Source organism: Paramormyrops kingsleyae, chromosome 3, assembly GCF_048594095.1.
Source record: "Paramormyrops kingsleyae isolate MSU_618 chromosome 3, PKINGS_0.4, whole genome shotgun sequence".
In the NCBI taxonomy this organism is placed as follows: Eukaryota; Metazoa; Chordata; class Actinopteri; order Osteoglossiformes; family Mormyridae; genus Paramormyrops; species Paramormyrops kingsleyae.
In genome coordinates this window covers 16,817,654-16,832,433 of record NC_132799.1, presented here as the reverse complement: position 1 = coordinate 16,832,433, position 14,780 = coordinate 16,817,654, and the positions used below count along the sequence as shown (strand labels likewise).

At 48.8% G+C, this 14,780-nt stretch overlaps 1 long non-coding RNA gene across 1 annotated transcript in view; it reads right to left on the bottom strand.

Moving 5' to 3' along the window:
- Window positions 1-8,673: 8,673 nt before the first annotated feature.
- LOC140588192 (uncharacterized) overlaps window positions 8,674-14,780 on the bottom strand; it is an 8,669-nt gene continuing 2,562 nt past the window's right edge. The window contains exons 2-3 of the long non-coding RNA XR_011989508.1: window positions 9,718-9,783; window positions 8,674-8,875 (exon numbers count right to left, since the gene is read on the bottom strand). This is a non-coding gene — a long non-coding RNA (uncharacterized lncRNA). The remainder of the gene's footprint in view (window positions 8,876-9,717; window positions 9,784-14,780) is intronic.

The window sequence follows — 14,780 nt, the reverse complement described above, 5'->3', positions numbered from 1 at the left end:
CATTAGGATCCACACTGACCACCGGATGGGCTAACCTGTTAGCCACAGTGTCCCCATCACTGCATTGAGACATTAGGATCCACACTGACCACAGGATGGGCTAACCTGTTAGCCACAGTGTCCCCGTCACTGCACTCGGGCATTAGGATCCACACTGACCATAGGATGGGCTAACCTGTTAGCCACACCAACACCTCTTCCAGCAACAACCTGGCTTTCCTAGTGGGTTTCCATCCAAGTACTGGCCAGGCCCAAACCTACTGAGCATCAGATGGATTACCTAGTCTGAACTGCAGGTGGTACAAGTGCAGACAAGGCAATAGTCCTCTTTGGGGACCTAAAGCTTTCTTCAAGGGATGACATGAGGTAGTGGGAGGACCCAAAACAGGTTTTGCTCATTCAGTTCATGAAAATTTTTGCAAGTGATGGAATGTGCAGCAGGAATCCGGCCTCAATCACCCCTCCCCACCAGCTACGTGCCCAGCAGCAAGGGCCCGAGATCCACGCTGTTTTATTGCTGCTTTTGACCTTCTTTTCATGATATCAGAGAGCGAACTTCAGAAAGTTTTACGGCATTACAGCCCATGAAGGATCTCGGGAAGCATTTAGCTCTTGTTAATGTGCAGTAAGCTCTTCTTGGCATGGGGACTCCCGTGGAACACGTCCCACAAACAGGGCCGTAAAACACTCCACCCCATGCTGAGCAATTACCTGGCCTATTGATCCATGGCTCTCCATCACCCCTGCAAAGAATGGCCCAGTCTCATAAAGACTGCCACGCATGGGCAAATGAACACACTGAGGAGTCAATGACCAGAGACCTGAAAGAGGGGCCAATCCACATCGTACTTTATAGGAAGAGGGAAATGTGAGGGAGTGTTAAACAGGGAGAGAATATCACGTCCTTGACAGAGAGGCCCAGCAGGAGCTGAGTCCATCGCCTCCTCCTCTGGAGGGAGGGGGCCTGCCCCTGAATTATTATACCTGTGCCTTTTTGTTGGCCACTTGGCTGCAGTGCAGAAGTCTCCTCGGGAAGAAATACGGCGGAAGTGAGACAGGTCTCCATGGCGACGCGGCGCGAGAAGAATGTCGGAGAACTCTGCGGCATCAACACTGAGGACTTTGTGAGCGGCCGGCCCCCCGCATGGCCAGTGCGCCCCCCCCCCCACTCCCCAGGGCCACAAGCACACCCTTGTCAGGGGCTACAATCGGGGTGTTGTGCCCACCGGTGTTGTCTGGCACAGAGGCCCATGGCACATGCGGGTGGAGGCTATTGTTTCCAAACAACACCTCGCGTCCATAATGGGGTCATGTGTGAATGGCAGAGGGGGTGGGCAGGGCTGGTTACTGACTGCCCTGACACTGACTTGCCTTCACACTCCGATGTGGGACATCGCTTGGGGGCTTTGAGGGAGTGTGTGGGCATACTTAGCCATGAAGCAGTGCGCAGTGTCACACAGTTCATAATGTCATGCAGTGTCATGGAGGGAGCAGTGTCATACAATGTCTTGCAGTGTCATATAGTGCATGATGTGACCCAGCGTGTAGTATGACACAAGGTGTTGTGTCAGACAGTGCATAATGCCATGCCAAGTGTAGTGTCACATGGCGCATAGTGTTACACAGGGTGCATTGTCATGCAGTGTGCAGTGTCACACAGGGCATAGTGTCATACAGGGTGTAGTATCACATAGTGTGCAGTGTCACACAGCATTTTGTGTCTTGTGTCACGTGGTAACATACAGGCTGTAGTGTCACGCAGTACGCAGTGTCACACGGTGCACAGTCTCACAGAGGGCGTAGCGTCACACAGCGCCAAATGTTTTACAGTGCACAGTGTCACACAGTGCATAGTGTTTTACGCAGTGCACAATGTCAAGCAGTGTGTAGTGTCATGTGGTACGTAGTGTCACACAGTGCCAAGTGTCATATGGTGCACAGTGTTACGTGGATTATGGTGTCATACAGTCCATAGTGTCATGCATTGCACAGTGTTATGCAATGTGCAGTGTCACAGGACATAGTGTCACGCAGTATGTAGTTTCATGTGGTCCCTAGTGTCATGCAGTATGTATAGTCAGGCAGTGCACAGTATCACATAGTGTTATGCAGTACCAAGTGTTACACAGGGCATAATGTCACATGGTGCGCAATGTCACACGAGTGTTACATGATGTGTGGTGACAGTGTCGTGCAGTCCGCAGTGTGATGGAATAGTATCACGCAGTGCCATGTGTCGCATGCTGCACAGCTTCATGCAGTGTGTCATGATGCACACAGCATAGTATCACACAGTGTGTAGTGTCACACGCATAGGGTGGAAGCTTAGCTGAACTGCAGCTCCAGTGCTGGTACTGGGTGGGATCCTGCTGCTGTACTCTTACCCAGCATTCACATTTAAACGCTGCGGCCTGACTGGCTGGCCCACTCAGACGGATATGGCTGTGTAGCTCTCCACCAGGGACCTTACCCGAGCCCTGGCACTGGGACCATCCAGCCATACGCAGCAGCCCGACATGAGGCTGAGTGTCTTTGGGTGAAGCCATCTGCCAGGTGTGTAAATAATGCATGCACGCATTTACTGCGGCACTGCAGGTGGATGAAGAGCAGCGGTGTCAACGTGACCTGAAGCAGGACGCTGGTCCGACTCCTGAGGGCCGTGAGGCGGACTGAGATGGCCCTGGCAGCTGGGAGTGCAGAGCAAATGCTAAACACCATGCCTATGAAGGGATCATGTGAGGTGGGGGGGGGGGGGGGCTATGATGCTGTGCGCTAGAGAGGAGGAAGTGGGGGATCGTCACATGTCCCGGACCGCTTCTCCTAGCTCCTCCCCATGAGTCTGAATCTAGGCCCCTTCCTCCGTCACTTCCCAGGGAACCTTTCCCTTTCTTGTTATGTCATTGCTCAGCTGACCCCCCTCGCATCCTTTTCTTTCAGCCAGACTCGTTAGCGGAGTGTTTCGGACGGAGCACGCTGCCCGGGGGCAGCTACCCAGCTGGCCACCTACCTCCTTCTGCCTCCTCGATTTCCTGTCTATCCTCCATACGCGCCACAGGGGATCCCCAAAGTGCATTTCCAACAGCTCGTGCTTCTACATGCAAGGAGAAGCAGCAGCGACTGATGACCCTGCAGCCTCAAGGGTGCCATCCTAAATCCCAGGAGGGCACCTGCTGCTGTACCATTGAACGAGACTCTTAAATTGAATCCCTGAGGTGAACCAATCAGACACTGAATATTGCTTTGGATAAATATGTAAAAGATGTGACTCGTCTACCTCCCTGCGCGAAGAGAGGCATGCCAAACAATGTGATGTATTGCAGGTGTCACACTTGCATGCAGCCACGCCCATTCTGGCCAGGCTCTGCCTCCCCGGATCACCAGCACACCTGTGACTCGTGAACCCGTCTGACAGGTTGTGCTATATAGGACCTAGTTTTCAGTCACCTCCCTGTGAGGTGTCGCCTATTTGCATCACACGGAGCCTTTGTTCCATAGCTATCCTGTTCTCAGGTATGACTCTGTCCTAAGATATTTGTTTTCTGTTTTCATATTGTGTTCTGGATTTTGATGATTTTTTCAACAAGTTGTACTTTTTAGCCTGGCAGCGCTCCTGCTCAGTTTGGGATACAGATTCAGGATTACAGTTTGGATTTCCATTTTCTGGATTACAGTTGATTCTAGTTTTCAGACTACAATTTGGAAATAAACCCGGTGCTTCTGTGACTGTGTCCTCTCTCTAATCTCACCATCAGAATACATTTGTTCAGGGCTTCTTCTGGTGAGGTTGGGGCTTCCTTAGCTCTAAAATACTTCCTCGTAAAAGCGCAGCGGCTGAATTTCACTGCACCGCCCCCCCCCACACCAACCCCGGTACTGATTTGTCACCATACCCGCTAATCTGCTCCCCCTCCTGCTTCCCTGGTCCTTGGCCCCGACAGATGTGTCATCGTTTACCGAAGTGCCGGATGCTTTCCCCGGACGTCCGTAGAAGTTAACCTGCCCTCTTTGTCACCCGAGAGCTGCTCCCTGGAGCCAATCGCCGATGTTGCATCCTAAGTATAGCAACAGGGCCAGCGGACGGCTCCACTAATTAAAAGCAACCATTCAGCACTGGCTGAGATTGAATCAGAATCTCAGTGCTTAAATTAGAATGCAAATCTCCACCAAGAATACAGGCTGACAGTATTCTACAGTCAGGTGACTAATCCTTAAGGACACTATATTAGGCAGGACAAGATAACTAAAATACCTTTATCAGTGAAAACAAGACAGGGGCCACCTCACACATTAAAAATCTGTCCCTGCATCACAGAGCCCAAATGGCGGCTGGTGTCCGTCGCCCATAAATATTCATGAGCAGTGAGCTGTTACTTGTTCGTTTCTCATTCTAATTGCTTGTCAATATGCTGGGGATTACCTTCAAAATTCATCCCAGGCAAGCCCACTCATGAATAAGTATGAGCACAGCCAAAAAAATAAATAAACTGGATACTGGGAAATCTGGATGTCGTTAAATTTGGACATTTCGGAGTTTGACAGAGCAGAATCAAAGCAGAATTACAAGCAAGGTCAACCGTGTGCCTTGCAGACTTTAAAATACAAACTCCGCATTCTTACAGGCCTCAATTACAAATAATGTCTTAAATTATAGAAATACAAAAATACACCATTTCTTTTCCTCGCTTATGGGACACTTATTCCCAGTGATGCAGCTAGATGGCAGTTTATCTGGCTGGGTATTTTTACATCTCTTCTCTGCGTGGGGAGTCGCAGGGAACCCTGTGCTTAGGCCACAAATACATCCTAAACTTCATGCCGGTCAGTTGCAGGGCGCATACAGGCACGCAAACATACAGCGGGCAGTGGGGAAACACTGGCTGCATGGTAGGGACACCCTGCGTGACTCGGGGAGAATGTGAGAACTGCAAGGGCACAGTGCAGCGGCGAGACTCGGGCCCTTGACCCTGGGGGTACAGAGCAGCCTTCCTGAACGTGGGGTTTTTTTGTGGAGCGTGGTGTCCGAGTGCATGGGGGGGTAGCTGAGCACGTGAGAGAGGGTCTGGGTAAAAAAACAATCAGGCAACAAGTGGCCGTCTATTCTTAGAGCATAGCGAGATGCCGCCGCCCCTTCCAGGGACTGTCACAGAGGTGTTAAATCACCCTGCCAGGCCCCCCCTGCGCCGGCCACAACGGGTCCAGCTGCTGGGTCTGTGGGGACCGTGGGCCATCTGTCCCCGATCATCTGAGTCCGGCACTGACTTCTGGGGCAGGGAGTGAGCAGGCCTGCAGGAGGGGGGCGGGGGTGGGCGTTTGGCCGGCTTCTTCGCTGCACCTAGCGACAGCGTTGTACTTCCTTGGTTACAGCGAGGAGGTCCCATGGCTTGGTTCGGCACAGCACCACTCGCCCCTCTGTCCCTGTTTATGGTAATTAGCCATCTGGAGCGAGTCTGCCGCCCGACTGGGCGAGGCAGGAGTCTGGGAGGGGCGGGGGGAGACCCGGCACAAAGAACAGGGGCGTTGCACTCTGTTTCCTCTGCAAATTTATGGCTCAGGGGACGAGAGCCCCAGAGGGAGGGCGTGAGCAAGGAGGGGTCTACCCACCCCACCGACCCAAACACTGCCCCTCCCCACCCTGTGATGGCCGCCGTCTCCCTCTGGGCGGGCACAGAAAAGGCCTGGCTTTGGTTCCCACGTGGAACTTTTCGGCAACTTGGACACAACGTTTCCATACTTTTTCCATCAACGTGAATGGACAGTGTGTCCTTGGACTCCAGGTTAGCGACACGTTCCGTGTCACGTGACCCGCCGCTCGTTCACGTCACTGTCACCTGTCGATGTCGGTCAGGAACGAGGGCAAACTCTGGACACGCAGAGGGGCAGCGGATGCACACGCAGCCCCCCCCCCAAGGCACAATCACCTTCTAGATCTGGTCTCATGATGATCCATCCTGATTGAAGGACAATGCCGCTTAACATGAAGTAGAATTAACGGGAAAATAAATGTAGACCACACTTAGCATGGATCTATTAAAGGAGCGGCGGGTTTCTTCCAGCGCTGAGAATCGCAGCGATTATGTGACAGGGTAAGAAACGGTTCAGCAGCAGCCAGTCAGAGCTCTCAGCAGCCCTGGTTGCCCTGGGAGACTGGAGCGGTGGAGAAGTTCCAACTCGGGGCGGGGCTGGCGCTCACAGGGAACGCACCCACAGGCGATGCCCCCCCCCATACAGAAGAACCTGGCTCTGTGGATGTCAGACACGGGCCATCCGCTCTTTTTCACACACGGTACACTGTCCTCTGTCTCTCTCTCTCTCTCTCTCTCTCTCTCTCACTCACTCTTTCTATCAAACGACAAGAAAAAGGGGACATACGATTCAGTGAGAAGACAATGGGGAGATGTACAGAACAAACAACAAAAAAAAAAAATGTCTGCCAAATCTGACCTGAGCTTACCTCAAATATTTCAAATTCCTCGTGTTGCCCCCTCCTTCACCCCAGTCGCCCCATGCGCTGAGGGATGGGGTCTCTGGTGGGGGGAGCCACACCATCTCCAAACACGAGGGGGGGAGGTTGTGTGGCCATACACGCGAACAGCGTTTCCCTCATACGCCCCCCCCCCCCAAGAGAGCGTGCGCAGCCTGTCGCATGGCGCCGTCGTCATGGCAGCGGCATCAGTCACGGGTCAGCAGCCGTGGCGCGCGAGAATAAAGTTAGGGGTCTGGTTTGGGCTGGGGGGGGGATGCTTCTCCGTCTGGGCTTGGGGAAAGAGGTATGTTACGGAGGTAAAGAATAACAAAAAACTTGGGTCAACTGGGTCAGGGGTCTTGTGGGGGGGGGGGGGGGGGGGCAAGAGGGGGCTCTGTACAGCTACAGCTGTGAGAACACATAAAACAGGGTGGGGGGGGGTCTTCATGATTGTTCCTTGTTTACATGAACTCATATAGCTGCTGGTAGGGCATAATTATTAGTTTACATTGGCATATTATATTATGAAAAAATATACAAACGTAAATGGGGGCAGAGAGGAAAGACCTTGGTCGTAATCCCTTGCTTTTTACTTCTACAGATGCACAACCTCCTTACTGAAGGACCAGCAGATGTGCCTTATTTGCTAAGTAATTTGCATAACTTACTGATTCTCATCCTTTCTCCTAATACCCCAGTCATAACTGATGACCCAGTCTACGCATGTCAACTTGTGTCCTAGTTTATATCCTCAGCCACACTAATTAGGGGCCGTTAGACACTAATGGACACATTTATATAAAATGTAAATTGGTGCTAACAGAGCATTAGCGCCTCATCCCCCAGCCTAGTCCCAGACCCTCAGGCTGCCACAGACAAACTTACACTAGATAACAACTTGTCATTCCTTATGAACTGTGTCTAGTTTCAAGTAGCCTTTAAATTAATGGTGAAGTGGAGGTACAGGAATGGTTATTAAGCACTGCTTAATCCGATGGTAACTTAACTAGTCCTATATGACGTTTGTCGTAGAGGAAATCTAGAAAAATGACGTAGACGTAGTTCACAGAGGTGCTGAAGGACAAACACGCCAAACTTCCCAAAGTTACTGGTCATTTAACTGCGATTCCTCTCCTTCTCACATTCACAGCGGCTTTCCTGTCATACTGTGATCTGCCCAGTATATTCCCATCCTTTTGAGCGCTTCAGTTTTCAGTTACACCACCACAGTTTTGTGCCCGGTGAGCTCAACGACACTGTGTGACATTCTTCCCCTGTATCACATGCACACATATTCTTGTCCCCCCTCCCCCACCTGAAGCCAGTCCTGCTGGTAAACTCTGATACTCCTCCCCACCCAAACACACCCTCAGCCTCTGTCTTCCTGCGTCTCTTGCAGACTCACCGAATTTCCCCTTACAGTTCAAAGCGAAAGTAAAGTGTCACAGGGTGACATTTTATGGCGGAACATTTTGTTCCATATTTATTGTCAAAGTGACAGCTCTGCCTGGCTCATGGCGGATACCCTGGGCTGCGTATGCCTTCATACACTCTCTATTTCACTGAGCAGACTGTAAGATCAGATGTGCACCACTTTGCTTAAGTTTAAAGACACAGTGGCGCACGTCCTCTCGGATGCAATGGCTCAGGATCCCTATTTTTTAACTTTCTCGGCAGTTACGCAGAATTAATTCTTCACCACGTGTTTAATTTTTGTGGATTTGAATTCCCTAAAAGAGGTTAACGCTTGAGGGACAACACTTTTAAAGTATATTCAACTGAACTTATCCCCGGCGCGCTGTTGGGTGGCTGCTGAACTATTGTAAAACAGCACCACCTTGTGGGAATTTTAAGAAGTTCTTGTATCGAGTACTTAAAGCTTAACGAAACAATATAGCGTCATGAGTTCAAAAAGGACTTCAAGACTGTCAAATGAATCTGTCAGATTTATAAGACTGGGATTTCTGTGGCTCTGCGGGTGCCTGTGTCTGTGTTCAGAAGGCTGTCTGTTAAAATTCTATGGCTGGAAAACTAATCACTTCGGGGCCCTTGAGTGAAGCCCTTAACGCTAAAAGCTGCTGCAGGAACGCTGCGGAAAAGTCTGACCCAGAACTCTGACCCTGACCTTTGTGCTTCTATATATGTGCGTATCTCCTAGGAGCACAGGATGTGATCTGCTGAGACTGAATTTTGTCATACTTGCCTCCAGAACAATGTCAATAATGACATTCTTCTTTTTTAGTCCCACAATGGGATAAGCTTCTGCGCCTGTGATCAGAAGGTCGCTGCTTCAAGCCCAGCTTCAGCAGAGTCTGTGTGGGCCCTTCAGCAAAGGCCCTTCACCCCCAGCTCCATGGGCGCCGTTACGGGTGGCTGCCCTTCGCTGCCAAGCTCTCTCGCCTACATATGTGCCTGTGTCACAGAGAACAAGATGAGGTAGACAAACAGAGAGTTTACCCATGGGGATCGATAAAGTATCATCATTTCATTTCATTTTCCCTGGTTTAGTGAAGCTCTAAATGGATAGGCAATGCATGTAAGGTACGCCCAAGCTACACAGCCCGCCCTTTCTGCCATTGGTTTCTGGGCCATCATACTCCCATGACCGTGACTGGATAAATGACTATTAAAATAGGGTGCAAGGATGTATTTCACTCTCGTAAAACAGAGTTTTTTTCAGGCAGTATGACTGTAGAGCACAGCTCCCTGCACATTGCTGCTGTTCTTAAAAAGCCAATGTGTTGCCATAAATGGCGATCATTGGGGTATTTTCAGTAAGATGGAGACTCTGGCCGTCGTCCCTCAGCGTGGAGCTCAGGAGCTGTTTCGGGGCTCAAAGGGGGCATCGATCACAGTCAGCCACATTGTACTATGTGGAGCAGGGGGCTCCTGGCTTAAAGCTGTGTGTGGAGGGGGGGAGGGTCACAGCGCTGCTGAGTATCCCAGGAGCCCCCACCCCGCCAGGCACACTTAAACGTTATTCTGCAGCAGCTCACAGTCCCCCACACAGTGACAAAAGCATTTCACAACACAGCCCCATGGCTTTCAGGCCGCTTATTAAACCCCCCAGTCGCTACAGTTTCTCCAACAAAATTATGAAACTGTAAAATAAACTTCTACCAAAGAGAGGCAGTCTATGGAGAATGATGCTGCTCTTAGCTTTAGTATATTTGCCTGGCACACATTTGTCAGGCAGAGCAACTGACCTGCCTCCCAGTTTTATGCAGTGCACAGGGATCCCACTGCGCATTTACCTGCTTCTGCAGTGCAGGCTCCTCCCAGCCAGGGGGCTGCCCAGCTCCCTAATGACGGGTGGGGCTCTGGGATAAGTGAATAGATAGATCACATGACAATAGCTTCCTACTTGGTTTTTGTACATATAGCTATAGAGTTCCTGAAAAAGTAATTCCTCAGCAAAATTGATGCCCTAAGGGGAAGACATAGCAGGAACTGTATGGGTTTTGGGGGGGAGGTGGGTAAGTTAAATATTTAATCCTCAATGAATAAATGAACTACTGCTATTGGTTCAATTAGTTTCACTTTTTTTTTTTATAGTCTCCCAAAAAAGCATTTCAGAAATCACAGCTATTTTTCTTTATGACAGATGGTACAGGAGGCTACAAATTAATAGATATGGAGAGTAAATCACTTTAAGGAAACTAATACAACTTTGCCAATGAGTAAAGGAGGGGGTATGTATTTAGACAGTCTAAAGTCAGTCGACACAGGACAGTAAGCATCGCTTCAGCAGTAGGTTTGTCCTGCTCCAGGTTTGGGTTTAGACAGCCTACTGCCCCCCCCCCTCTGGGGGGACTGATGGGGGCCTACAGGGCTCGATGGGCGAAGCTTAATGAAGCATGCGGAGCATCAGGGGAGGCAGATCTCATGTTTGCTTCCTCTGAGAATGATGATGGGAATTAACCAGCCCCAGAATGGGTAAAAGGGGGGGGGAAATGCACAGAAAGTGCCTTTCATACACACTTAGGGCACAAAAATACGTTTAGTCATGCAGTTCGTCAACTGCTCAATGATATGGGAAAATAAGGAGTTCATTTCACTTTCAGTTGGATAGAGATAACCAATGGGGGGGGGGGGGGGGGGGGTATGGGAATTTATGTGTAGTTCCCAAACTGAACAGATGATGGCACTGTTGTGGGACACGGTAGCATACATACAAACAGTCTTGACCAAAGGCCAAGCAAACACAATACCAGTCACTGATACGTAAGAAAAAGCACAGTAAGATGAGGCACCTGCTGACTCCCTCTATAAATAGATATAAAACCATATAACACTACGTACAAAATTCCATCAGTACAAGTTTCACCATCTGCAGTGACATGGTTATATTTATGTCTCCATTTTTGTCAGCTGTGCAAATGATCACTAGCGGCAGACTAACGAGACTAAGGCAGACACATGTGATGTATGTGTGTGTGGGGGGGGGATATGGGGGGGGGGGGTACGAGCAACAAAAAACACAACTGACAATTAATACTTCATATAATGGCTAAGAAAGGTACAAAAGAAAGAAACACAGTTTACTATAATAACAGCACAGGGACAGAATCATTCATCTGTTCGAGGGGATCATTCACCCACGACACAAACCCGATGCCTCTTTACCTTCCCTGAATGTCCGTATGATGCCCTTCTGGTCATTAAAAAGTCTTATTCGGTTCCTGCTTTGTTAGAAGTCGTTGGGCCCAGTCCTGCTTACACTTGAATCTGGGCATTCGTTGGGAGCCCAGCCTAGCTGACTCCTTGACAGCCTCTTTGTAATGTGCTATTCGCCTCACATGCTTTTGTGCAAAGCGGCGTGCATCTGCTAAATATGTAAACGGTAACCGTACATAACCGTACATAACTTCGTCATCGGATTAACCTTTCCGCACGTATACGGTTAAACATTATTGAAAATCATTTTCTAGTCATTTTTTGGAGTTTTTTTTCCCCCAAGCAATTAAGATGAGTATAAGTTATGGTGTAATAGTTTGCTGCTCCAAATAAGTACTGGCAGAATGTGTGGTTGTTCAGTACAGGTTAGTGACTTTCCACTCAGCACCATCGCATGATAACATCCTTCGAACATGTCAGCCTTACTACAGCTTCCCTGGTCAACTGAAAGAGAAGTGAGTGTGAAGTGGAAATGTCTGGTAGAATCCGTGAAATGTTTGGCCACATAAGCTCACAGAAAGGGACCTGATCAGCCAACATCAATACCCAACCTGACTGACAGCAAATGTTCCTCATTTAGCCATTATAGATACATGAGAGGGGACCAACCTCATATTGATACCCCTGGTTTCGTAATAAGATGTTGGAAGCTGGTGTTTACATACGTTTGGCCATACGGTGTATCATAAGCCTTTGTCTGACATTTATTGGGGAGGGGGTGTGACTCGGTGGGCTATGCCTCTGAGCTCGTGATCGGAAGGTCATCAGTTCAAGCCCAGCCTTGGCACGTCTGCCGGGCCCTTAAGCAAGGCCCTTAACCCCCAGTTCCATGGGTGCCACTGCCAGATGCTGCCCTATGCTGCCAAGCTGAATGTCCGTATGTCTCACCTATAGAGAGCAGGATGGGGTAGGCGGCAAGAGAATTTCCATACAGGGATCAATAAAGCATAATCATTCCATTCGACATCAGCCAGTAAAAGCCAAGGAGATGTCAAGGATGGGCTTTTAGTTGTTTCTTTGAAGGGTAGGGTGGCTGTTGGTGTCGTGTAACGTACATGAAGTGATGGGTGCCGTGGTACTCGGATAAACCATAAAATGATGAAAAGAAACAAATCATGGTCTTTCTGGGGGCGCACGTAACTCTCTGCACCGCACTACATTTTCTATAAACATCTAGAGTTCCTATAATTGGCAATTTCACAACACATGTAACTAAAACCTAAGTGATGGATAAACCTGCAAAATGACCCGTATGAATCTGACAGTTGTCAAATATTCCACATCGGTGCTTTAGGCCAGATTGTGCAGGAAAACGGTCTAAGTGTAAAAAAATAAGCCCTGTTTAAAAAGTGCCTTCAGTTGCTATGCGGACTCTGCTGGTAACGAGGATTTAAGGAAGGTTCTCAAAGTCTGCTGGAGCTGGGGCGTCACGCTAAGCTTGTCTTATAAATGCCAGAAAGCACTGAGTTTTACAAGATAGTAATAATCTGAGAACATCTCTGGAATTAAAGTGGCATAAATCACGTAGATAAACACTCCATGCAGATTAGCGTCTCCTTTCCCCAACTAGGATCACCCCTTTGAGTTTTATAGATTTTAATTGAGGGCAATGTTACAGTATTTTCCCCCCAACACCACTATTTTTTTATGGCCGTCTCACAGTATGTCTTTGGAATTACATAAGTGACTATTTCCAGTCGCTAATTAATTCAGCCTAAAACAGCTTGACCTCAGAAGGACCAGCAAAAAGAAAGGATTCACCGGTGTGGGTACATAAACAATTATGCATGAATAATCGCTTGTGTGAAAGAAGAGGATGAATAGTTTCCATGGATACCAAGCGGATGCTGTAAACTCCCAAAGTCTTTGAGGATGCTTTCGAGAGGAGCAGGTGAGGAGCCATTTCAGGACTATGGGGGCCAGCATGTTTCCAGACTGTTTGGCAAGAAAAGCACATTTTCTCATTAGCGGTTAAGCCATGACGCTCCCTGACCTCATTCACAGGAAACAAATCATCAAGGCTTTATGTGGTCAAATCTTTCTAAGTAACTATGTCATTTCCTGCAAACAAATTTGCATTGAAGGACATGCATTACATGCAGTCTGACTGAGTTGATTAGACACTAATTTGACTAAAAACAAATCTCATCATCTCTGTAATTGGAATGTAATCGATTCAGACCTTCTAAAACATGGTGGACACAAAACAAGATGTTGATTTTCTTAGCTGGGCTGTACTGAACCATCCCACAAACGGCTGGTTTTCCTTTACTGCTCTTCGCAGTGCAACCTGTGACAAACTGTGATGCTTACAGCATCGTCAGTCACCAGATACTGTGAAGCCAGTAGTTTGCCATCAGCCAGGCCACGTCCACAAACTGCTTAGCTGCCGTGGTGTCATACAGCCGTGAGATGTCGTACAGATTCATTTGCACAACACTACTTATGAAATTTCCTCTTTGGGAACAGCGATTGTCACTTTATACCGTGAAAGTAAATTAAGTGAGCATTAGGAAAACAAATCCGGCCATTTATCTCTAAGCCACTCGAGATCCATCAAGTCATTCCAAAGCTGAATATCTAACACTAGTTCAGTCCCCCCACCCAAGTCAAAATTATTCTACACTTCCATCCATCCATCCCACACTTCCATCCATCCATCCATCCATCCATCCAGCCTGGTCATTGTCACGGGAGCCTGAGGTAGCATAGGACACAATGGAATGAAAGGGCATGAGATCTGGACATGACTGCAGTCCATCGCAGGGCAGATACATGCACAATAACACATTACGGACAGCACAGAGGCACCAGTTAGCTTAACTGCATATCTTTGGTCTGAAAGAAGAGTACCCGAAGCCAACTAACATGGGGAGGCCATGCAACCCCCCCTCCCCCCCCCAAAAAAAAATCATATTGTGGTTGCTGTTCCTTGATTTTAGGAACACCACCAAGTCTCTACACGCACAGCAGTGGCACGATTTGAACCCCAGATCCTGGGGCGGAAGAGAACAGTGCCTCACACTTGGTCATCAAACTGCGCAACCTCTACCCCCAACTATTTATATTGAGACTGGAAAATGTCTCGCGATTATTGCTACTTATATTAAATACTACAGCAACAAATCTGTTTAATTACAGTATGCTGCCACTTTGACTATCACTATTTACCGAATCACCACCCAATAGTCAACTCCTGAACGGTCTGATGGCGAGATGACTGTATTGCTTTGATTTTCCAAACAAGGCCCTGTCGTTCTAGCTGGGGAATCGAGGTTAATGTACCGTTCCGTCAATAAGTGCTGTGGGACCTCTCAATCACTGCAGCCAATAGGCCCTCCATTTGGCATCCCACACAAAGAATGCAGTGGCTCCTTCACTGCACCAGGGCAGCAGGATTTTCTCTTGTCCGGTGGGAAGGGCTCCCCCCTATTGGCTTGGCACTGCCACTTCCTGCAGCAACCTGGGTTGCCCTAGAGGTCCAAATCGCAGCAAAGCGTACAGAAGCCCCGCCGTATTTAGCTTCAGCTTCCGGGCAAGCAAGCGTGACAGGACAGTATGGCCGTTGGCACTGTGTGTTTTCGTGAGCGTTTACACCTACTCAGTAACATGTATTCTGTTTCAAGGGGATTTTACACGT